This window comes from Giraffa tippelskirchi, chromosome X (assembly GCF_054371585.1).
Source record: "Giraffa tippelskirchi isolate mGirTip1 chromosome X, T2T-mGirTip1v1.2.pri, whole genome shotgun sequence".
NCBI lineage: Eukaryota > Metazoa > Chordata > Mammalia > Artiodactyla > Giraffidae > Giraffa > Giraffa tippelskirchi.
Genome location: NC_137289.1, coordinates 147,188,368 through 147,213,799, shown reverse-complemented (window position 1 = coordinate 147,213,799; position 25,432 = coordinate 147,188,368).

Sequence of the window (25,432 nt, the reverse complement as noted above, 5' to 3'; positions counted from 1 at the left end):
CTTAGCAGGAGTGTCAGTCAATTTCACTTTTGTTTGGGTACTCATCACCATCAATATTTTTTAATCCCCTCCGGAAGGTATATGATGTGATACCACTTTAATCTGCCCTTCTTTACTTCCTGTGATCTGCTCTAGATTTCTGTGTATCCCTGAAAATGACATTTTTTTTTTGCATTTTCCTAATGTCGGAGTCATATTTTGTTGTGAACGTCTGTCACATTTCTGTCTCTTTTCTTCTGCACCCAACTCTTTCCTTTCATCTCTTGTGCCCTGTGAATGCTGCTGCAGTGCATGTTTGTGGGGGTGGGGGTGTTGGCGTGTGTTTTCCACGATCGGTTGGTTTCTCAAATCCTCTGGGAGTGGAACTGCCCCATGACATCATCTGTCTCATTTTGTGATTCCAAGGCCCTTTGACAGTCATGCCCATGAAGGCTCTGGCTGCTTACCTCCCACCGCTGGCACATAAGGGTCCCCTTTACTGACATCACTCTGCTTTTTCTTGTCTGTAGACTTTTGGATAGTGGCCTTTTTCGTTTCTCAGTAGTGATATCGCGTTACAGTTTAATGTTTTGTATCACTGAGAATAGAGCAAATGAAGCACATTTCCAGAGGCTTCTTTCATAGCATTGACTTGTATTAACTGTTGAAGTTACCTTCCTGATCGTGTGGTTTGTTCTTGTTTTTATTTCGGTGTGCCACCCCTGGCCATTTTGTGAGGATACCTATCATTTAGAGCCCAGCCGCCTTGTGAGTAGTCCGTGTCCGTCAGGGCAAGCTTGAAGGTTGCTGTTCCCAAAAGGGGTCACAAGGTGGCAGCATTTCTTCGTGTTCGGCTCTTGTTACTATGGTAACTGCATCTTTAGAGGCACGCGCAATTTCTGCTCGTAAATGAGAGCAGGATGAGTGTAGAGGAAGCCCCCCTCCCCCACCCCCCCGAAAGCTTGTGTCTCCATCCTTCTCGGCTTTATTGCAGTGCATATTTCATGTTTGACGAAGCTGATGTACAGAGTTGCCTTTGTTGTGGCTGTACTGATTGTTGCTCCCTTACACCCATACACAGAGGCATTCAGCAGTGTTTATTTCCTCTGACCTGCTCTCTGAAGGTGTGTGGTACATCACTCTTGCTAATTTGGTCCCTGTGGATTATGTATTTGACAGGTATTTGTGGGAATGCGTGAATTTCAGCCGTCCTCTCACCCATCCCCTTTGCTGAGCATCATGGAGTTCCCATCCCTGGGTGCCCACTTTACCTCGGTCGGGGTGCTCACTGCCAGCAATATTGTCTGTCCCGTTTGAAAGCAAAATATTACGACACAGCTCTCATCTGCCCTTCTTCGCCGACTCTGATTATCACCACACTTATCTGTACCTCTGAGAATGATGTTCTTTCCTTGTTTCAATGCCTGAGTCATAGTCCATTGTGACCCTGTATCACATTGCTTGATGCATTCATCTCTCCGTCCCTGTGTGCTTTCTTTACTTTCATCTCTTCGATGTTCTGAATGGTGCGGCAGGACCCGGTTTGGGGTCTGTGGTGTTCGAAATCTGTGCGTTTCTGAAGTATTCCAGGAGAGGATCTGATTTATCATACTGTCTCTACTTCTTTATTTATTGATTTAGTTTTCTCTCATGGGAGTGCACTTTTCCAGTCATGCTCATAGTGGCTCTTACCAAGTCCATCCCACCAGTACCCTAAAGCGTGCACTGTACTAACGATACTCTGCCACTGATGCCATGTCCAGCTTTTGACAGTGGCCTTTTTCCATGCTCAGGCATAGGTGATAATGTCCTCGCAGCTTAGACGTTTGTATCTGTTAGAATTCACCCTAGGTACAAATTGTCATGTGCTTTTCCTTCTCTTGTTGCTATGGTAACAGCAGCCTGGGTGGTTATTCCAGGCCTGCTTGTAAGTGAGAGTAAAATGAGACACAGGAAGTCACCAAAAGCTTTTGTCTCTTGAGGCTTTGGGGTTTTTCTTTAAGTGAAACTTTATTTTTAGCTTAAGACTATTGACACCACTTTAGTTGTTGCAGGGAAACAGTTTCTTGTTCCCTTCCACAGATACCTGGAGGTGTTCAGCTGCAGTTATTGTCACAGCTATGTTTTTGGAATCTGTTGAGCACATGTCTCTTGATACAGGAGGTCCATGTGGATTATGAATTGCATAGGTATGTGAGGGTATCAGTTTATTCCAGCCTTCACCTTTCAGCCACTGACCCAACAATACCCTTTGCTAACCGTAATTTCCTTAGCAGGAGTGTCAGTCAATTTCACTTTTGTTTGGGTACTCATCACCATCAATATTTTTTAATCCCCTCCGGAAGGTATATGATGTGATATCTCTTTAATCTGCCCTTCTTTACTTCCTGTGATCTGCTCTAGATTTCTGTGTATCCCTGAAAATGACATTTTTTTTTTGCATTTTCCTAATGTCGGAGTCATATTTTGTTGTGAACGTCTGTCACATTTCTGTCTCTTTTCTTCTGCACCCAACTCTTTCCTTTCATCTCTTGTGCCCTGTGAATGCTGCTGCAGTGCATGTTTGTGGGGGTGGGGGTGTTGGCGTGTGTTTTCCACGATCGGTTGGTTTCTCAAATCCTCTGGGAGTGGAACTGCCCCATGACATCATCTGTCTCATTTTGTGATTCCAAGGCCCTTTGACAGTCATGCCCATGAAGGCTCTGGCTGCTTACCTCCCACCGCTGGCACATAAGGGTCCCCTTTACTGACATCACTCTGCTTTTTCTTGTCTGTAGACTTTTGGATAGTCGCCTTTTTCGTTTCTCAGTAGTGATATCGCGTTACAGTTTAATGTTTTGTATCACTGAGAATAGAGCAAATGAAGCACATTTCCAGAGTCTTCTTTCATAGCATTGACTTGTATTAACTGTTGAAGTTACCTTCCTGATCGTGTGGTTTGTTCTTGTTTTTATTTCGGTGTGCCACCCCTGGCCATTTTGTGAGGATACCTATCATTTAGAGCCCAGCCGCCTTGTGAGTAGTCCGTGTCCGTCAGGGCAAGCTTGAAGGTTGCTGTTCCCAAAAGGGGTCACAAGGTGGCAGCATTTCTTCGTGTTCGGCTCTTGTTACTATGGTAACTGCATCTTTAGAGGCACGCGCAATTTCTGCTCGTAAATGAGAGCAGGATGAGTGTAGAGGAAGCCCCCCTCCCCCACCCCCCCGAAAGCTTGTGTCTCCATCCTTCTCGGCTTTATTGCAGTGCATATTTCATGTTTGACGAAGCTGATGTACAGAGTTGCCTTTGTTGTGGCTGTACTGATTGTTGCTCCCTTACACCCATACACAGAGGCATTCAGCAGTGTTTATTTCCTCTGACCTGCTCTCTGAAGGTGTGTGGTACATCACTCTTGCTAATTTGGTCCCTGTGGATTATGTATTTGACAGGTATTTGTGGGAATGCGTGAATTTCAGCCGTCCTCTCACCCATCCCCTTTGCTGAGCATCATGGAGTTCCCATCCCTGGGTGCCCACTTTACCTCGGTCGGGGTGCTCACTGCCAGCAATATTGTCTGTCCCGTTTGAAAGCAAAATATTACGACACAGCTCTCATCTGCCCTTCTTCGCCGACTCTGATTATCACCACACTTATCTGTACCTCTGAGAATGATGTTCTTTCCTTGTTTCAATGCCTGAGTCATAGTCCATTGTGACCCTGTATCACATTGCTTGATCCATTCATCTCTCCGTCCCTGTGTGCTTTCTTTACTTTCATCTCTTCGATGTTCTGAATGGTGCGGCAGGACCCGGTTTGGGGTCTGTGGTGTTCGAAATCTGTGCGTTTCTGAAGTATTCCAGGAGAGGATCTGATTTATCATACTGTCTCTACTTCTTTATTTATTGATTTAGTTTTCTCTCATGGGAGTGCACTTTTCCAGTCATGCTCATAGTGGCTCTTACCAAGTCCATCCCACCAGTACCCTAAAGCGTCCACTGTACTAACGATACTCTGCCACTGATGCCATGTCCAGCTTTTGACAGTGGCCTTTTTCCATGCTCAGGCATAGGTGATAATGTCCTCGCAGCTTAGACGTTTGTATCTGTTAGAATTCACCCTAGGTACAAATTGTCATGTGCTTTTCCTTCTCTTGTTGCTATGGTAACAGCAGCCTGGGTGGTTATTCCAGGCCTGCTTGTAAGTGAGAGTAAAATGAGACACAGGAAGTCAGCAAAAGCTTTTGTCTCTTGAGGCTTTGGGGTTTTTCTTTAAGTGAAACTTTATTTTTAGTTTAAGACTATTGACACCACTTTAGTTGTTGCAGGGGAACAGTTTCTCGTTCCCTTCCACAGATACCTGGAGGTGTTCAGCTGCAGTTATTGTCACAGCTATGTTTTTGGAATCTGTTGAGCACATGTCTCTTGATACAGGAGGTCCATGTGGATTATGAATTGCATAGGTATGTGAGGGTATCAGTTTATTCCAGCCTTCACCTTTCAGCCACTGACCCAACAATACCCTTTGCTAACCGTAATTTCCTTAGCAGGAGTGTCAGTCAATTTCACTTTTGTTTGGGTACTCATCACCATCAATATTTTTTAATCCCCTCCGGAAGGTATATGATGTGATATCTCTTTAATCTGCCCTTCTTTACTTCCTGTGATCTGCTCTAGACTTCTGTGTATCCCTGAAAATGACATTTTTTTTTTGCATTTTCCTAATGTCGGAGTCATATTTTGTTGTGAACGTCTGTCACATTTCTGTCTCTTTTCTTCTTCACCCAACTCTTTCCTTTCATCTCTTGGGCCTTGTGAATGCTGCTGCAGTGCATGTTTGTGGGGGTGGGGGTGTTGGCGTGTGTTTTCCATGATCGGTTGGTTTCTCAAATCCTCTGGGAGTGGAACTGCCCCATGACATCATCTGTCTCATTTTGTGATTCCAAGGCCCTTTGACAGTCATGCCCATGAAGGCTCTGGCTGCTTACCTCCCACCGCTGGCACATAAGGGTCCCCTTTACTGACATCACTCTGCTTTTTCTTGTCTGCAGACTTTTGGATAGTGGCCTTTTCGGTTTCTCAGTAGTGATATGGCGTTGCAGTTTAATGTTTTGTATCACTGATAATAGAGCAAATGAAGCACATTTCCAGAGGCTTCTTTCATAGCATTGACTTGTATTAACTGTTGAAGTTACCTTCCTGATCGTGTGGTTTGTTCTTGTTTTTATTTCGGTGTGCCACCCCTGGCCATTTAGTGAGGATACCTATCATTTAGAGCCCAGCCGCCTTCTGAGTAGTCCGTGTCCGTCAGGGCAAGCTTGAAGGTTGCTGTTCCCAAAAGCGGTCACAAGGTGGCAGCATTTCTTCGTGTTCGGCTCTTGTTACTATGGTAACTGCATCTTTAGAGGCACGCGCAATTTCTGCTTGTAAATGAGAGCAGGATGAGTGTAGAGGAAGCCACCCCCCCCGAATGCTTGTGTCTCCATCCTTCTCGGCTTTATTGCAGTGCATATTTCATGTTTGACGAAGCTGATGTACAGAGTTGCCTTTGTTGTGGCTGTACTGATTGTTGCTCCCTTACACCCATACACAGAGGCATTCAGCAGTGTTTATTTCCTCTGACCTGCTCTCTGAAGGTGTGTGGTACATCACTCTTGCTAATTTGGTCCCTGTGGATTATGTATTTGACAGGTATTTGTGGGAATGCGTGAATTTCAGCCGTCCTCTCACCCATCCCCTTTGCTGAGCATCATGGAGTTCCCATCCCTGGGTGCCCACTTTACCTCGGTCGGGGTGCTCACTGCCAGCAATATTGTCTGTCCCGTTTGAAAGCAAAATATTACGACACAGCTCTCATCTGCCCTTCTTCGCTGACTCTGATTATCACCACACTTATCTGTACCTCTGAGAATGATGTTATTTCCTTGTTTCAATGCCTGAGTCATAGTCCATTGTGACCCTGTATCACATTGCTTGATCCATTCATCTCTCCATCCCTGTGTGCTTTCTTTACTTTCATCTCTTCGATGTTCTGAATGGTGCGGCAGGACCCGGTTTGGGGTCTGTGGTGTTCGAAATCTGTGCGTTTCTGAAGTATTCCAGGAGAGGATCTGATTTATCATACTGTCTCTACTTCTTTATTTATTGATTTAGTTTTCTCTCATGGGAGTGCACTTTTCCAGTCATGCTCATAGTGGCTCTTACCAAGTCCATCCCACCAGTACCCTAAAGCGTGCACTGTACTAACGATACTCTGCCACTGATGCCATGTCCAGCTTTTGACAGTGGCCTTTTTCCATGCTCAGGCATAGGTGATAATGTCCTCGCAGCTTAGACGTTTGTATCTGTTAGAATTCACCCTAGGTACAAATTGTCATGTGCTTTTCCTTCTCTTGTTGCTATGGTAACAGCAGCCTGGGTGGTTATTCCAGGCCTGCTTGTAAGTGAGAGTAAAATGAGACACAGGAAGTCACCAAAAGCTTTTGTCTCTTGAGGCTTTGGGGTTTTTCTTTAAGTGAAACTTTATTTTTAGTTTAAGACTATTGACACCACTTTAGTTGTTGCAGGGAAACAGTTTCTCGTTCCCTTCCACAGATACCTGGAGGTGTTCAGCTGCAGTTATTGTCACAGCTATGTTTTTGGAATCTGTTGAGCACATGTCTCTTGATACAGGAGGTCCATGTGGATTATGAATTGCATAGGTATTTGTGGGTATCAGTTTATTCCAGCCTTCACCTTTCAGCCACTGACCCAACAATACCCTTTGCTAACCGTAATTTCCTTAGCAGGAGTGTCAGTCAATTTCACTTTTGTTTGGGTACTCATCACCATCAATATTTTTTAATCCCCTCCGGAAGGTATATGATGTGATATCACTTTAATCTGCCCTTCTTTACTTCCTGTGATCTGCTCTAGATTTCTGTGTATCCCTGAAAATGACATTTTTTTTTTGCATTTTCCTAATGTCGGAGTCATATTTTGTTGTGAACGTCTGTCACATTTCTGTCTCTTTTCTTCTGCACCCAACTCTTTCCTTTCATCTCTTGTGCCCTGTGAATGCTGCTGCAGTGCATGTTTGTGGGGGTGGGGGTGTTGGCGTGTGTTTTCCACGATCGGTTGGTTTCTCAAATCCTCTGGGAGTGGAACTGCCCCATGACATCATCTGTCTCATTTTGTGATTCCAAGGCCCTTTGACAGTCATGCCCATGAAGGCTCTGGCTGCTTACCTCCCACCGCTGGCACATAAGGGTCCCCTTTACTGACATCACTCTGCTTTTTCTTGTCTGTAGACTTTTGGATAGTGGCCTTTTTCGTTTCTCAGTAGTGATATCGCGTTGCAGTTTAATGTTTTGTATCACTGATAATAGAGCAAATGAAGCACATTTCCAGAGGCTTCTTTCATACCATTGACTTGTATTAACTGTTGAAGTTACCTTCCTGATCGTGTGGTTTGTTCTTGTTTTTATTTCGGTGTGCCACCCCTGGCCATTTTGTGAGGATACCTATCATTTAGAGCCCAGCCGCCTTGTGAGTAGTCCGTGTCCGTCAGGGCAAGCTTGAAGGTTGCTGTTCCCAAAAGGGGTCACAAGGTGGCAGCATTTCTTCGTGTTCGGCTCTTGTTACTATGGTAACTGCATCTTTAGAGGCACGCGCAATTTCTGCTCGTAAATGAGAGCAGGATGAGTGTAGAGGAAGCCCCCTCCCCCACCCCCCCGAAAGCTTGTGTCTCCATCCTTCTCGGCTTTATTGCAGTGCATATTTCATGTTTGACGAAGCTGATGTACAGAGTTGCCTTTGTTGTGGCTGTACTGATTGTTGCTCCCTTACACCCATACACAGAGGCATTCAGCAGTGTTTATTTCCTCTGACCTGCTCTCTGAAGGTGTGTGGTACATCACTCTTGCTAATTTGGTCCCTGTGGATTATGTATTTGACAGGTATTTGTGGGAATGCGTGAATTTCAGCCGTCCTCTCACCCATCCCCTTTGCTGAGCATCATGGAGTTCCCATCCCTGGGTGCCCACTTTACCTCGGTCGGGGTGCTCACTGCCAGCAATATTGTCTGTCCCGTTTGAAAGCAAAATATTACGACACAGCTCTCATCTGCCCTTCTTCGCCGACTCTGATTATCACCACACTTATCTGTACCTCTGAGAATGATGTTCTTTCCTTGTTTCAATGCCTGAGTCATAGTCCATTGTGACCCTGTATCACATTGCTTGATCCATTCATCTCTCCGTCCCTGTGTGCTTTCTTTACTTTCATCTCTTCGATGTTCTGAATGGTGCGGCAGGACCCGGTTTGGGGTCTGTGGTGTTCGAAATCTGTGCGTTTCTGAAGTATTCCAGGAGAGGATCTGATTTATCATACTGTCTCTACTTCTTTATTTATTGATTTAGTTTTCTCTCATGGTAGTGCACTTTTCCAGTCATGCTCATAGTGGTTCTTACCAAGTCCATCCCACCAGTACCCTAAAGCGTGCACTGTACTAACGATACTCTGCCACTGATGCCATGTCCAGCTTTTGACAGTGGCCTTTTTCCATGCTCAGGCATAGGTGATAATGTCCTCGCAGCTTAGACGTTTGTATCTGTTAGAATTCACCCTAGGTACAAATTGTCATGTGCTTTTCCTTCTCTTGTTGCTATGGTAACAGCAGCCTGGGTGGTTATTCCAGGCCTGCTTGTAAGTGAGAGTAAAATGAGACACAGGAAGTCACCAAAAGCTTTTGTCTCTTGAGGCTTTGGGGTTTTTCTTTAAGTGAAACTTTAGTTTTAGTTTAAGACTATTGACACCACTTTAGTTGTTGCAGGGGAACAGTTTCTCGTTCCCTTCCACAGATACCTGGAGGTGTTCAGCTGCAGTTATTGTCACAGCTAGGTTTTTGGAATCTGTTGAGCACATGTCTCTTGATACAGGAGGTCCATGTGGATTATGAATTGCATAGGTATGTGAGGGTATCAGTTTATTCCAGCCTTCACCTTTCAGCCACTGACCCAACAATACCCTTTGCTAACCGTAATTTCCTTAGCAGGAGTGTCAGTCAATTTCACTTTTGTTTGGGTACTCATCACCATCAATATTTTTTAATCCCCTCCGGAAGGTATATGATGTGATATCTCTTTAATCTGCCCTTCTTTACTTCCTGTGATCTGCTCTAGACTTCTGTGTATCCCTGAAAATGACATTTTTTTTTTTGCATTTTCCTAATGTCGGAGTCATATTTTGTTGTGAACGTCTGTCACATTTCTGTCTCTTTTCTTCTTCACCCAACTCTTTCCTTTCATCTCTTGGGCCTTGTGAATGCTGCTGCAGTGCATGTTTGTGGGGGTGGGGGTGTTTGCGTGTGTTTTCCACGATCGGTTGGTTTCTCAAATCCTCTGGGAGTGGAACTGCCCCATGACATCATCTGTCTCATTTTGTGATTCCAAGGCCCTTTGACAGTCATGCCCATGAAGGCTCTGGCTGCTTACCTCCCACCGCTGGCACATAAGGGTCCCCTTTACTGACATCACTCTGCTTTTTCTTGTCTGTAGACTTTTGGATAGTGGCCTTTTCGGTTTCTCAGTAGTGATATGGCGTTGCAGTTTAATGTTTTGTATCACTGATAATAGAGCAAATGAAGCACATTTCCAGAGGCTTTTTTCATAGCATTGACTTGTATTAACTGTTGAAGTTACCTTCCTGATCGTGTGGTTTGTTCTTGTTTTTATTTCGGTGTGCCACCCCTGGCCATTTTGTGAGGATACCTATCATTTAGAGCCCAGCCGCCTTGTGAGTAGTCCGTGTCCGTCAGGGCAAGCTTGAAGGTTGCTGTTCCCAAAAGCGGTCACAAGGTGGCAGCATTTCTTCGTGTTCGGCTCTTGTTACTATGGTAACTGCATCTTTAGAGGCACGCGCAATTTCTGCTTGTAAATGAGAGCAGGATGAGTGTAGAGGAAGCCACCCCCCCCCGCCGAATGCTTGTGTCTCCATCCTTCTCGGCTTTATTGCAGTGCATATTTCATGTTTGACGAAGCTGATGTACAGAGTTGCCTTTGTTGTGGCTGTACTGATTGTTGCTCCCTTACACCCATACACAGAGGCATTCAGCAGTGTTTATTTCCTCTGACCTGCTCTCTGAAGGTGTGTGGTACATCACTCTTGCTAATTTGGTCCCTGTGGATTATATATTTGACAGGTATTTGTGGGAATCCGTGAATTTCAGCCGTCCTCTCACCCATCCCCTTTGCTGAGCATCATGGAGTTCCCATCCCTGGGTGCCCACTTTACCTCGGTCGGGGTGCTCACTGCCAGCAATATTGTCTGTCCCGTTTGAAAGCAAAATATTACGACACAGCTCTCATCTGCCCTTCTTCGCTGACTCTGATTATCACCACACTTATCTGTACCTCTGAGAATGATGTTATTTCCTTGTTTCAATGCCTGAGTCATAGTCCATTGTGACCCTGTATCACATTGCTTGATCCATTCATCTCTCCGTCCCTGTGTGCTTTCTTTACTTTCATCTCTTCGATGTTCTGAATGGTGCGGCAGGACCCGGTTTGGGGTCTGTGGTGTTCGAAATCTGTGCGTTTCTGAAGTATTCCAGGAGAGGATCTGATTTATCATACTGTCTCTACTTCTTTATTTATTGATTTAGTTTTCTCTCATGGGAGTGCACTTTTCCAGTCATGCTCATAGTGGCTCTTACCAAGTCCATCCCACCAGTACCCTAAAGCGTGCACTGTACTAACGATACTCTGCCACTGATGCCATGTCCAGCTTTTGACAGTGGCCTTTTTCCATGCTCAGGCATAGGTGATAATGTCCTCGCAGCTTAGACGTTTGTATCTGTTAGAATTCACCCTAGGTACAAATTGTCATGTGCTTTTCCTTCTCTTGTTGCTATGGTAACAGCAGCCTGGGTGGTTATTCCAGGCCTGCTTGTAAGTGAGAGTAAAATGAGACACAGGAAGTCACCAAAAGCTTTTGTCTCTTGAGGCTTTGGGGTTTTTCTTTAAGTGAAACTTTATTTTTAGTTTAAGACTATTGACACCACTTTAGTTGTTGCAGGGAAACAGTTTCTCGTTCCCTTCCACAGATACCTGGAGGTGTTCAGCTGCAGTTATTGTCACAGCTATGTTTTTGGAATCTGTTGAGCACATGTCTCTTGATACAGGAGGTCCATGTGGATTATGAATTGCATAGGTATTTGTGGGTATCAGTTTATTCCAGCCTTCACCTTTCAGCCACTGACCCAACAATACCCTTTGCTAACCGTAATTTCCTTAGCAGGAGTGTCAGTCAATTTCACTTTTGTTTGGGTACTCATCACCATCAATATTTTTTAATCCCCTCCGGAAGGTATATGATGTGATATCACTTTAATCTGCCCTTCTTTACTTCCTGTGATCTGCTCTAGATTTCTGTGTATCCCTGAAAATGACATTTTTTTTTTGCATTTTCCTAATGTCGGAGTCATATTTTGTTGTGAACGTCTGTCACATTTCTGTCTCTTTTCTTCTGCACCCAACTCTTTCCTTTCATCTCTTGTGCCCTGTGAATGCTGCTGCAGTGCATGTTTGTGGGGGTGGGGGTGTTGGCGTGTGTTTTCCACGATCGGTTGGTTTCTCAAATCCTCTGGGAGTGGAACTGCCCCATGACATCATCTGTCTCATTTTGTGATTCCAAGGCCCTTTGACAGTCATGCCCATGAAGGCTCTGGCTGCTTACCTCCCACCGCTGGCACATAAGGGTCCCCTTTACTGACATCACTCTGCTTTTTCTTGTCTGTAGACTTTTGGATAGTGGCCTTTTTCGTTTCTCAGTAGTGATATCGCGTTACAGTTTAATGTTTTGTATCACTGAGAATAGAGCAAATGAAGCACATTTCCAGAGTCTTCTTTCATAGCATTGACTTGTATTAACTGTTGAAGTTACCTTCCTGATCGTGTGGTTTGTTCTTGTTTTTATTTCGGTGTGCCACCCCTGGCCATTTTGTGAGGATACCTATCATTTAGAGCCCAGCCGCCTTGTGAGTAGTCCGTGTCCGTCAGGGCAAGCTTGAAGGTTGCTGTTCCCAAAAGGGGTCACAAGGTGGCAGCATTTCTTCGTGTTCGGCTCTTGTTACTATGGTAACTGCATCTTTAGAGGCACGCGCAATTTCTGCTCGTAAATGAGAGCAGGATGAGTGTAGAGGAAGCCCCCCTCCCCCACCCCCCCGAAAGCTTGTGTCTCCATCCTTCTTGGCTTTATTGCAGTGCATATTTCATGTTTGACGAAGCTGATGTACAGAGTTGCCTTTGTTGTGGCTGTACTGATTGTTGCTCCCTTACACCCATACACAGAGGCATTCAGCAGTGTTTATTTCCTCTGACCTGCTCTCTGAAGGTGTGTGGTACATCACTCTTGCTAATTTGGTCCCTGTGGATTATGTATTTGACAGGTATTTGTGGGAATGCGTGAATTTCAGCCGTCCTCTCACCCATCCCCTTTGCTGAGCATCATGGAGTTCCCATCCCTGGGTGCCCACTTTACCTCGGTCGGGGTGCTCACTGCCAGCAATATTGTCTGTCCCGTTTGAAAGCAAAATATTACGACACAGCTCTCATCTGCCCTTCTTCGCCGACTCTGATTATCACCACACTTATCTGTACCTCTGAGAATGATGTTCTTTCCTTGTTTCAATGCCTGAGTCATAGTCCATTGTGACCCTGTATCACATTGCTTGATCCATTCATCTCTCCGTCCCTGTGTGCTTTCTTTACTTTCATCTCTTCGATGTTCTGAATGGTGCGGCAGGACCCGGTTTGGGGTCTGTGGTGTTCGAAATCTGTGCGTTTCTGAAGTATTCCAGGACAGCATCTGATTTATCATACTGTCTCTACTTCTTTATTTATTGATTTAGTTTTCTCTCATGGGAGTGCACTTTTCCAGTCATGCTCATAGTGGCTCTTACCAAGTCCATCCCACCAGTACCCTAAAGCGTCCACTGTACTAACGATACTCTGCCACTGATGCCATGTCCAGCTTTTGACAGTGGCCTTTTTCCATGCTCAGGCATAGGTGATAATGTCCTCGCAGCTTAGACGTTTGTATCTGTTAGAATTCACCCTAGGTACAAATTGTCATGTGCTTTTCCTTCTCTTGTTGCTATGGTAACAGCAGCCTGGGTGGTTATTCCAGGCCTGCTTGTAAGTGAGAGTAAAATGAGACACAGGAAGTCACCAAAAGCTTTTGTCTCTTGAGGCTTTGGGGTTTTTCTTTAAGTGAAACTTTATTTTTAGTTTAAGACTATTGACACCACTTTAGTTGTTGCAGGGAAACAGTTTCTCGTTCCCTTCCACAGATACCTGGAGGTGTTCAGCTGCAGTTATTGTCACAGCTATGTTTTTGGAATCTGTTGAGCACATGTCTCTTGATACAGGAGGTCCATGTGGATTATGAATTGCATAGGTATGTGAGGGTATCAGTTTATTCCAGCCTTCACCTTTCAGCCACTGACCCAACAATACCCTTTGCTAACCGTAATTTCCTTAGCAGGAGTGTCAGTCAATTTCACTTTTGTTTGGGTACTCATCACCATCAATATTTTTTAATCCCCTCCGGAAGGTATATGATGTGATATCTCTTTAATCTGCCCTTCTTTACTTCCTGTGATCTGCTCTAGACTTCTGTGTATCCCTGAAAATGACATTTTTTTTTTGCATTTTCCTAATGTCGGAGTCATATTTTGTTGTGAACGTCTGTCACATTTCTGTCTCTTTTCTTCTTCACCCAACTCTTTCCTTTCATCTCTTGGGCCTTGTGAATGCTGCTGCAGTGCATGTTTGTGGGGGTGGGGGTGTTGGCGTGTGTTTTCCACGATCGGTTGGTTTCTCAAATCCTCTGGGAATGGAACTGCCCCATGACATCATCTGTCTCATTTTGTGATTCCAAGGCCCTTTGACAGTCATGCCCATGAAGGCTCTGGCTGCTTACCTCCCACCGCTGGCACATAAGGGTCCCCTTTACTGACATCACTCTGCTTTTTCTTGTCTGCAGACTTTTGGATAGTGGCCTTTCCGGTTTCTCAGTAGTGATATGGCGTTGCAGTTTAATGGTTTGTATCACTGATAATAGAGCAAATGAAGCACATTTCCAGAGGCTTCTTTCATAGCATTGACTTGTATTAACTGTTGAAGTTACCTTCCTGATCGTGTGGTTTGTTCTTGTTTTTATTTCGGTGTGCCACCCCTGGCCATTTTGTGAGGATACCTATCATTTAGAGCCCAGCCGCCTTCTGAGTAGTCCGTGTCCGTCAGGGCAAGCTTGAAGGTTGCTGTTCCCAAAAGCGGTCACAAGGTGGCAGCATTTCTTCGTGTTCGGCTCTTGTTACTATGGTAACTGCATCTTTAGAGGCACGCGCAATTTCTGCTTGTAAATGAGAGCAGGATGAGTGTAGAGGAAGCCACCCCCCCCGAATGCTTGTGTCTCCATCCTTCTCGGCTTTATTGCAGTGCATATTTCATGTTTGACGAAGCTGATGTACAGAGTTGCCTTTGTTGTGGCTGTACTGATTGTTGCTCCCTTACACCCATACACAGAGGCATTCAGCAGTGTTTATTTCCTCTGACCTGCTCTCTGAAGGTGTGTGGTACATCACTCTTGCTAATTTGGTCCCTGTGGATTATGTATTTGACAGGTATTTGTGGGAATCCGTGAATTTCAGCCGTCCTCTCACCCATCCCCTTTGCTGAGCATCATGGAGTTCCCATCCCTGGGTGCCCACTTTACCTCGGTCGGGGTGCTCACTGCCAGCAATATTGTCTGTCCCGTTTGAAAGCAAAATATTACGACACAGCTCTCATCTGCCCTTCTTCGCTGACTCTGATTATCACCACACTTATCTGTACCTCTGAGAATGATGTTATTTCCTTGTTTCAATGCCTGAGTCATAGTCCATTGTGACCCTGTATCACATTGCTTGATCCATTCATCTCTCCGTCCCTGTGTGCTTTCTTTACTTTCATCTCTTCGATGTTCTGAATGGTGCGGCAGGACCCGGTTTGGGGTCTGTGGTGTTCGAAATCTGTGCGTTTCTGAAGTATTCCAGGACAGGATCTGATTTATCATACTGTCTCTACTTCTTTATTTATTGATTTAGTTTTCTCTCATGGGAGTGCACTTTTCCAGTCATGCTCATAGTGGCTCTTACCAAGTCCATCCCACCAGTACCCTAAAGCGTGCACTGTACTAACGATACTCTGCCACTGATGCCATGTCCAGCTTTTGACAGTGGCCTTTTTCCATGCTCAGGCATAGGTGATAATGTCCTCGCAGCTTAGACGTTTGTATCTGTTAGAATTCACCCTAGGTACAAATTGTCATGTGCTTTTCCTTCTCTTGTTGCTATGGTAACAGCAGCCTGGGTGGTTATTCCAGGCCTGCTTGTAAGTGAGAGTAAAATGAGACACAGGAAGTCACCAAAAGCTTTTGTCTCTTGAGGCTTTGGGGTTTTTCTTTAAGTGAAACTTTATTTTTAGTTTAAGACTATTGACACCACTTTAGTTGTTGCAGGGAAACAGTTTCTCGTTCCCTTCCACAGATACCTGGAGGTGTTCAGCTGCAGTTATTGTCACAGCTATGTTTTTGGAATCTGTTGAGCACATGTCTCTTGATACAGGAGGTCCATGTGGATTATGAATTGCATAGGTATTTGTGGGTATCAGTTTATTCCAGCCTTCACCTTTCAGCCACTGACCCAACAATACCCTTTGCTAACCGTAATTTCCTTAGCAGGAGTGTCAGTCAATTTCACTTTTGTTTGGGTACTCATCACCATCAATATTTTTTAATCCCCTCCGGAAGGTATATGATGTGATATCACTTTAATCTGCCCTTCTTTACTTCCTGTGATCTGCTCTAGATTTCTGTGTATCCCTGAAAATGACATTTTTTTTTTGCATTTTCCTAATGTCGGAGTCATATTTTGTTGTGAACGTCTGTCACATTTCTGTCTCTTTTCTTCTGCACCCAACTCTTTCCTTTCATCTCTTGTGCCCTGTGAATGCTGCTGCAGTGCATGTTTGTGGGGGTGGGGGTGTTGGCGTGTGTTTTCCACGATCGGTTGGTTTCTCAAATCCTCTGGGAGTGGAACTGCCCCATGACATCATCTGTCTCATTTTGTGATTCCAAGGCCCTTTGACAGTCATGCCCATGAAGGCTCTGGCTGCTTACCTCCCACCGCTGGCACATAAGGGTCCCCTTTACTGACATCACTCTGCTTTTTCTTGTCTGTAGACTTTTGGATAGTGGCCTTTTTCGTTTCTCAGTAGTGATATCGCGTTACAGTTTAATGTTTTGTATCACTGAGAATAGAGCAAATGAAGCACATTTCCAGAGTCTTCTTTCATAGCATTGACTTGTATTAACTGTTGAAGTTACCTTCCTGATCGTGTGGTTTGTTCTTGTTTTTATTTCGGTGTGCCACCCCTGGCCATTTTGTGAGGATACCTATCATTTAGAGCCCAGCCGCCTTGTGAGTAGTCCATGTCCGTCAGGGCAAGCTTGAAGGTTGCTGTTCCCAAAAGGGGTCACAAGGTGGCAGCATTTCTTCGTGTTCGGCTCTTGTTACTATGGTAACTGCATCTTTAGAGGCACGCGCAATTTCTGCTCGTAAATGAGAGCAGGATGAGTGTAGAGGAAGCCCCCCTCCCCCACCCCCCCGAAAGCTTGTGTCTCCATCCTTCTTGGCTTTATTGCAGTGCATATTTCATGTTTGACGAAGCTGATGTACAGAGTTGCCTTTGTTGTGGCTGTACTGATTGTTGCTCCCTTACACCCATACACAGAGGCATTCAGCAGTGTTTATTTCCTCTGACCTGCTCTCTGAAGGTGTGTGGTACATCACTCTTGCTAATTTGGTCCCTGTGGATTATGTATTTGACAGGTATTTGTGGGAATGCGTGAATTTCAGCCGTCCTCTCACCCATCCCCTTTGCTGAGCATCATGGAGTTCCCATCCCTGGGTGCCCACTTTACCTCGGTCGGGGTGCTCACTGCCAGCAATATTGTCTGTCCCGTTTGAAAGCAAAATATTACGACACAGCTCTCATCTGCCCTTCTTCGCCGACTCTGATTATCACCACACTTATCTGTACCTCTGAGAATGATGTTCTTTCCTTGTTTCAATGCCTGAGTCATAGTCCATTGTGACCCTGTATCACATTGCTTGATCCATTCATCTCTCCGTCCCTGTGTGCTTTCTTTACTTTCATCTCTTCGATGTTCTGAATGGTGCGGCAGGACCCGGTTTGGGGTCTGTGGTGTTCGAAATCTGTGCGTTTCTGAAGTATTCCAGGACAGCATCTGATTTATCATACTGTCTCTACTTCTTTATTTATTGATTTAGTTTTCTCTCATGGGAGTGCACTTTTCCAGTCATGCTCATAGTGGCTCTTACCAAGTCCATCCCACCAGTACCCTAAAGCGTCCACTGTACTAACGATACTCTGCCACTGATGCCATGTCCAGCTTTTGACAGTGGCCTTTTTCCATGCTCAGGCATAGGTGATAATGTCCTCGCAGCTTAGACGTTTGTATCTGTTAGAATTCACCCTAGGTACAAATTGTCATGTGCTTTTCCTTCTCTTGTTGCTATGGTAACAGCAGCCTGGGTGGTTATTCCAGGCCTGCTTGTAAGTGAGAGTAAAATGAGACACAGGAAGTCACCAAAAGCTTTTGTCTCTTGAGGCTTTGGGGTTTTTCTTTAAGTGAAACTTTATTTTTAGTTTAAGACTATTGACACCACTTTAGTTGTTGCAGGGAAACAGTTTCTCGTTCCCTTCCACAGATACCTGGAGGTGTTCAGCTGCAGTTATTGTCACAGCTATGTTTTTGGAATCTGTTGAGCACATGTCTCTTGATACAGGAGGTCCATGTGGATTATGAATTGCATAGGTATGTGAGGGTATCAGTTTATTCCAGCCTTCACCTTTCAGCCACTGACCCAACAATACCCTTTGCTAACCGTAATTTCCTTAGCAGGAGTGTCAGTCAATTTCACTTTTGTTTGGGTACTCATCACCATCAATATTTTTTAATCCCCTCCGGAAGGTATATGATGTGATATCTCTTTAATCTGCCCTTCTTTACTTCCTGTGATCTGCTCTAGACTTCTGTGTATCCCTGAAAATGACATTTTTTTTTTGCATTTTCCTAATGTCGGAGTCATATTTTGTTGTGAACGTCTGTCACATTTCTGTCTCTTTTCTTCTTCACCCAACTCTTTCCTTTCATCTCTTGGGCCTTGTGAATGCTGCTGCAGTGCATGTTTGTGGGGGTGGGGGTGTTGGCGTGTGTTTTCCACGATCGGTTGGTTTCTCAAATCCTCTGGGAATGGAACTGCCCCATGACATCATCTGTCTCATTTTGTGATTCCAAGGCCCTTTGACAGTCATGCCCATGAAGGCTCTGGCTGCTTACCTCCCACCGCTGGCACATAAGGGTCCCCTTTACTGACATCACTCTGCTTTTTCTTGTCTGCAGACTTTTGGATAGTGGCCTTTCCGGTTTCTCAGTAGTGATATGGCGTTGCAGTTTAATGGTTTGTATCACTGATAATAGAGCAAATGAAGCACATTTCCAGAGGCTTCTTTCATAGCATTGACTTGTATTAACTGTTGAAGTTACCTTCCTGATCGTGTGGTTTGTTCTTGTTTTTATTTCGGTGTGCCACCCCTGGCCATTTTGTGAGGATACCTATCATTTAGAGCCCAGCCGCCTTCTGAGTAGTCCGTGTCCGTCAGGGCAAGCTTGAAGGTTGCTGTTCCCAAAAGCGGTCACAAGGTGGCAGCATTTCTTCGTGTTCGGCTCTTGTTACTATGGTAACTGCATCTTTAGAGGCACGCGCAATTTCTGCTTGTAAATGAGAGCAGGATGAGTGTAGAGGAAGCCACCCCCCCCCGAATGCTTGTGTCTCCATCCTTCTCGGCTTTATTGCAGTGCATATTTCATGTTTGACGAAGCTGATGTACAGAGTTGCCTTTGTTGTGGCTGTACTGATTGTTGCTCCCTTACACCCATACACAGAGGCATTCAGCAGTGTTTATTTCCTCTGACCTGCTCTCTGAAGGTGTGTGGTACATCACTCTTGCTAATTTGGTCCCTGTGGATTATGTATTTGACAGGTATTTGTGGGAATCCGTGAATTTCAGCCGTCCTCTCACCCATCCCCTTTGCTGAGCATCATGGAGTTCCCATCCCTGGGTGCCCACTTTACCTCGGTCGGGGTGCTCACTGCCAGCAATATTGTCTGTCCCGTTTGAAAGCAAAATATTACGACACAGCTCTCATCTGCCCTTCTTCGCTGACTCTGATTATCACCACACTTATCTGTACCTCTGAGAATGATGTTATTTCCTTGTTTCAATGCCTGAGTCATAGTCCATTGTGACCCTGTATCACATTGCTTGATCCATTCATCTCTCCGTCCCTGTGTGCTTTCTTTACTTTCATCTCTTCGATGTTCTGAATGGTGCGGCAGGACCCGGTTTGGGGTCTGTGGTGTTCGAAATCTGTGCGTTTCTGAAGTATTCCAGGACAGGATCTGATTTATCATACTGTCTCTACTTCTTTATTTATTGATTTAGTTTTCTCTCATGGGAGTGCACTTTTCCAGTCATGCTCATAGTGGCTCTTACCAAGTCCATCCCACCAGTACCCTAAAGCGTGCACTGTACTAACGATACTCTGCCACTGATGCCATGTCCAGCTTTTGACAGTGGCCTTTTTCCATGCTCAGGCATAGGTGATAATGTCCTCGCAGCTTAGACGTTTGTATCTGTTAGAATTCACCCTAGGTACAAATTGTCATGTGCTTTTCCTTCTCTTGTTGCTATGGTAACAGCAGCCTGGGTGGTTATTCCAGGCCTGCTTGTAAGTGAGAGTAAAATGAGACACAGGAAGTCACCAAAAGCTTTTGTCTCTTGAGGCTTTGGGGTTTTTCTTTAAGTGAAACTTTATTTTTAGTTTAAGACTATTGACACCACTTTAGTTGTTGCAGGGAAACAGTTTCTCGTTCCCTTCCACAGATACCTGGAGGTGTTCAGCTGCAGTTATTGTCACAGCTATGTTTTTGGAATCTGTTGAGCACATGTCTCTTGATACAGGAGGTCCATGTGGATTATGAATTGCATAGGTATTTGTGGGTATCAGTTTATTCCAGCCTTCACCGTTCAGCCACTGACCCAACAATACCCTTTGATAACCGTAATTTCCTTAGCAGGAGTGTCAGTCAATTTCACTTTTGTTTGGGTACTCATCACCATCAATATTTTTTAATCCCCTCCGGAAGGTATATGATGTGATATCACTTTAATCTGCCCTTCTTTACTTCCTGTGATCTGCTCTAGATTTCTGTGTATCCCTGAAAATGACATTTTTTTTTTGCATTTTCCTAATGTCGGAGTCATATTTTGTTGTGAACGTCTGTCACATTTCTGTCTCTTTTCTTCTTCACCCAACTCTTTCCTTTCATCTCTTGTGCCCTGTGAATGCTGCTGCAGTGCATGTTTGTGGGGGTGGGGGTGTTGGCGTGTGTTTTCCACGATCGGTTGGTTTCTCAAATCCTCTGGGAGTGGAACTGCCCCATGACATCATCTGTCTCATTTTGTGATTCCAAGGCCCTTTGACAGTCATGCCCATGAAGGCTCTGGCTGCTTACCTCCCACCGCTGGCACATAAGGGTCCCCTTTACTGACATCACTCTGCTTTTTCTTGTCTGTAGACTTTTGGATAGTGGCCTTTTTCGTTTCTCAGTAGTGATATCGCGTTACAGTTTAATGTTTTGTATCACTGAGAATAGAGCAAATGAAGCACATTTCCAGAGGCTTCTTTCATAGCATTGACTTGTATTAACTGTTGAAGTTACCTTCCTGATCGTGTGGTTTGTTCTTGTTTTTATTTCGGTGTGCCACCCCTGGCCATTTTGTGAGGATACCTATCATTTAGAGCCCAGCCGCCTTGTGAGTAGTCCGTGTCCGTCAGGGCAAGCTTGAAGGTTGCTGTTCCCAAAAGGGGTCACAAGGTGGCAGCATTTCTTCGTGTTCGGCTCTTGTTACTATGGTAACTGCATCTTTAGAGGCACGCGCAATTTCTGCTCGTAAATGAGAGCAGGATGAGTGTAGAGGAAGCCCCCCTCCCCCACCCCCCCGAAAGCTTGTGTCTCCATCCTTCTCGGCTTTATTGCAGTGCATATTTCATGTTTGACGAAGCTGATGTACAGAGTTGCCTTTGTTGTGGCTGTACTGATTGTTGCTCCCTTACACCCATACACAGAGGCATTCAGCAGTGTTTATTTCCTCTGACCTGCTCTCTGAAGGTGTGTGGTACATCACTCTTGCTAATTTGGTCCCTGTGGATTATGTATTTGACAGGTATTTGTGGGAATGCGTGAATTTCAGCCGTCCTCTCACCCATCCCCTTTGCTGAGCATCATGGAGTTCCCATCCCTGGGTGCCCACTTTACCTCGGTCGGGGTGCTCACTGCCAGCAATATTGTCTGTCCCGTTTGAAAGCAAAATATTACGACACAGCTCTCATCTGCCCTTCTTCGCCGACTCTGATTATCACCACACTTATCTGTACCTCTGAGAATGATGTTCTTTCCTTGTTTCAATGCCTGAGTCATAGTCCATTGTGACCCTGTATCACATTGCTTGATGCATTCATCTCTCCGTCCCTGTGTGCTTTCTTTACTTTCATCTCTTCGATGTTCTGAATGGTGCGGCAGGACCCGGTTTGGGGTCTGTGGTGTTCGAAATCTGTGCGTTTCTGAAGTATTCCAGGAGAGGATCTGATTTATCATACTGTCTCTACTTCTTTATTTATTGATTTAGTTTTCTCTCATGGGAGTGCACTTTTCCAGTCATGCTCATAGTGGCTCTTACCAAGTCCATCCCACCAGTACCCTAAAGCGTCCACTGTACTAACGATACTCTGCCACTGATGCCATGTCCAGCTTTTGACAGTGGCCTTTTTCCATGCTCAGGCATAGGTGATAATGTCCTCGCAGCTTAGACGTTTGTATCTGTTAGAATTCACCCTAGGTACAAATTGTCATGTGCTTTTCCTTCTCTTGTTGCTATGGTAACAGCAGCCTGGGTGGTTATTCCAGGCCTGCTTGTAAGTGAGAGTAAAATGAGACACAGGAAGTCACCAAAAGCTTTTGTCTCTTGAGGCTTTGGGGTTTTTCTTTAAGTGAAACTTTATTTTTAGTTTAAGACTATTGACACCACTTTAGTTGTTGCAGGGAAACAGTTTCTCGTTCCCTTCCACAGATACCTGGAGGTGTTCAGCTGCAGTTATTGTCACAGCTATGTTTTTGGAATCTGTTGAGCACATGTCTCTTGATACAGGAGGTCCATGTGGATTATGAATTGCATAGGAATGTGAGGGTATCAGTTTATTCCAGCCTTCACCTTTCAGCCACTGACCCAACAATACCCTTTGCTAACCGTAATTTCCTTAGCAGGAGTGTCAGTCAATTTCACTTTTGTTTGGGTACTCATCACCATCAATATTTTTTAATCCCCTCCGGAAGGTATATGATGTTATATCTCTTTAACCTGCCCTTCTTTACTTCCTGTGATCTGCTCTAGACTTCTGTGTATCCCTGAAAATGACATTTTTTTTTTGCATTTTCCTAATGTCGGAGTCATATTTTGTTGTGAACGTCTGTCACATTTCTGTCTCTTTTCTTCTTCACCCAACTCTTTCCTTTCATCTCTTGGGCCTTGTGAATGCTGCTGCAGTGCATGTTTGTGGGGGTGGGGGTGTTGGCGTGTGTTTTCCACGATCGGTTGGTTTCTCAAATCCTCTGGGAGTGGAACTGCCCCATGACATCATCTGTCTCATTTTGTGATTCCAAGGCCCTTTGACAGTCATGCCCATGAAGGCTCTGGCTGCTTACCTCCCACCGCTGGCACATAAGGGTCCCCTTTACTGACATCACTCTGCTTTTTCTTGTCTGCAGACTTTTGGATAGTGGCCTTTTCGGTTTCTCAGTAGTGATATGGCGTTGCAGTTTAATGTTTTGTATCACTGATAATAGAGCAAATGAAGCACATTTCCAGAGGCTTCTTTCATAGCATTGACTTGTATTAACTGTTGAAGTTACCTTCCTGATCGTGTGGTTTGTTCTTGTTTTTATTTCGGTGTGCCACCCCTGGCCATTTTGTGAGGATACCTATCATTTAGAGCCCAGCCGCCTTGTGAGTAGTCCGTGTCCGTCAGGGCAAGCTTGAAGGTTGCTGTTCCCAAAAGGGGTCACAAGGTGGCAGCATTTCTTCGTGTTCGGCTCTTGTTACTATGGTAACTGCATCTTTAGAGGCACGCGCAATTTCTGCTCGTAAATGAGAGCAGGATGAGTGTAGAGGAAGCCCCCCTCCCCCACCCCCCCGAAAGCTTGTGTCTCCATCCTTCTCGGCTTTATTGCAGTGCATATTTCATGTTTGACGAAGCTGATGTACAGAGTTGCCTTTGTTGTGGCTGTACTGATTGTTGCTCCCTTACACCCATACACAGAGGCATTCAGCAGTGTTTATTTCCTCTGACCTGCTCTCTGAAGGTGTGTGGTACATCACTCTTGCTAATTTGGTCCCTGTGGATTATGTATTTGACAGGTATTTGTGGGAATCCGTGAATTTCAGCCGTCCTCTCACCCATCCCCTTTGCTGAGCATCATGGAGTTCCCATCCCTGGGTGCCCACTTTACCTCGGTCGGGGTGCTCACTGCCAGCAATATTGTCTGTCCCGTTTGAAAGCAAAATATTACGACACAGCTCTCATCTGCCCTTCTTCGCCGACTCTGATTATCACCACACTTATCTGTACCTCTGAGAATGATGTTCTTTCCTTGTTTCAATGCCTGAGTCATAGTCCATTGTGACCCTGTATCACATTGCTTGATCCATTCATCTCTCCGTCCCTGTGTGCTTTCTTTACTTTCATCTCTTCGATGTTCTGAATGGTGCGGCAGGACCCGGTTTGGGGTCTGTGGTGTTCGAAATCTGTGCGTTTCTGAAGTATTCCAGGAGAGGATCTGATTTATCATACTGTCTCTACTTCTTTATTTATTGATTTAGTTTTCTCTCATGGGAGTGCACTTTTCCAGTCATGCTCATAGTGGTTCTTACCAAGTCCATCCCACCAGTACCCTAAAGCGTGCACTGTACTAACGATACTCTGCCACTGATGCCATGTCCAGCTTTTGACAGTGGCCTTTTTCCATGCTCAGGCATAGGTGATAATGTCCTCGCAGCTTAGACGTTTGTATCTGTTAGAATTCACCCTAGGTACAAATTGTCATGTGCTTTTCCTTCTCTTGTTGCTATGGTAACAGCAGCCTGGGTGGTTATTCCAGGCCTGCTTGTAAGTGAGAGTAAAATGAGACACAGGAAGTCACCAAAAGCTTTTGTCTCTTGAGGCTTTGGGGTTTTTCTTTAAGTGAAACTTTATTTTTAGTTTAAGACTATTGACACCACTTTAGCTGTTGCAGGGAAACAGTTTCTCGTTCCCTTCCACAGATACCTGGAGGTGTTCAGCTGCAGTTATTGTCACAGCTATGTTTTTGGAATCTGTTGAGCACATGTCTCTTGATACAGGAGGTCCATGTGGATTATGAATTGCATAGGTATTTGTGGGTATCAGTTTATTCCAGCCTTCACCTTTCAGCCACTGACCCAACAATACCCTTTGCTAACCGTAATTTCCTTAGCAGGAGTGTCAGTCAATTTCACTTTTGTTTGGGTACTCATCACCATCAATATTTTTTAATCCCCTCCGGAAGGTATATGATGTGATATCACTTTAATCTGCCCTTCTTTACTTCCTGTGATCTGCTCTAGATTTCTGTGTATCCCTGAAAATGACATTTTTTTTTTGCATTTTCCTAATGTCGGAGTCATATTTTGTTGTGAACGTCTGTCACATTTCTGTCTCTTTTCTTCTGCACCCAACTCTTTCCTTTCATCTCTTGTGCCCTGTGAATGCTGCTGCAGTGCATGTTTGTGGGGGTGGGGGTGTTGGCGTGTGTTTTCCACGATCGGTTGGTTTCTCAAATCCTCTGGGAGTGGAACTGCCCCATGACATCATCTGTCTCATTTTGTGATTCCAAGGCCCTTTGACAGTCATGCCCATGAAGGCTCTGGCTGCTTACCTCCCACCGCTGGCACATAAGGGTCCCCTTTACTGACATCACTCTGCTTTTTCTTGTCTGTAGACTTTTGGATAGTGGCCTTTTTCGTTTCTCAGTAGTGATATCGCGTTACAGTTTAATGTTTTGTATCACTGAGAATAGAGCAAATGAAGCACATTTCCAGAGGCTTCTTTCATAGCATTGACTTGTATTAACTGTTGAAGTTACCTTCCTGATCGTGTGGTTTGTTCTTGTTTTTATTTCGGTGTGCCACCCCTGGCCATTTTGTGAGGATACCTATCATTTAGAGCCCAGCCGCCT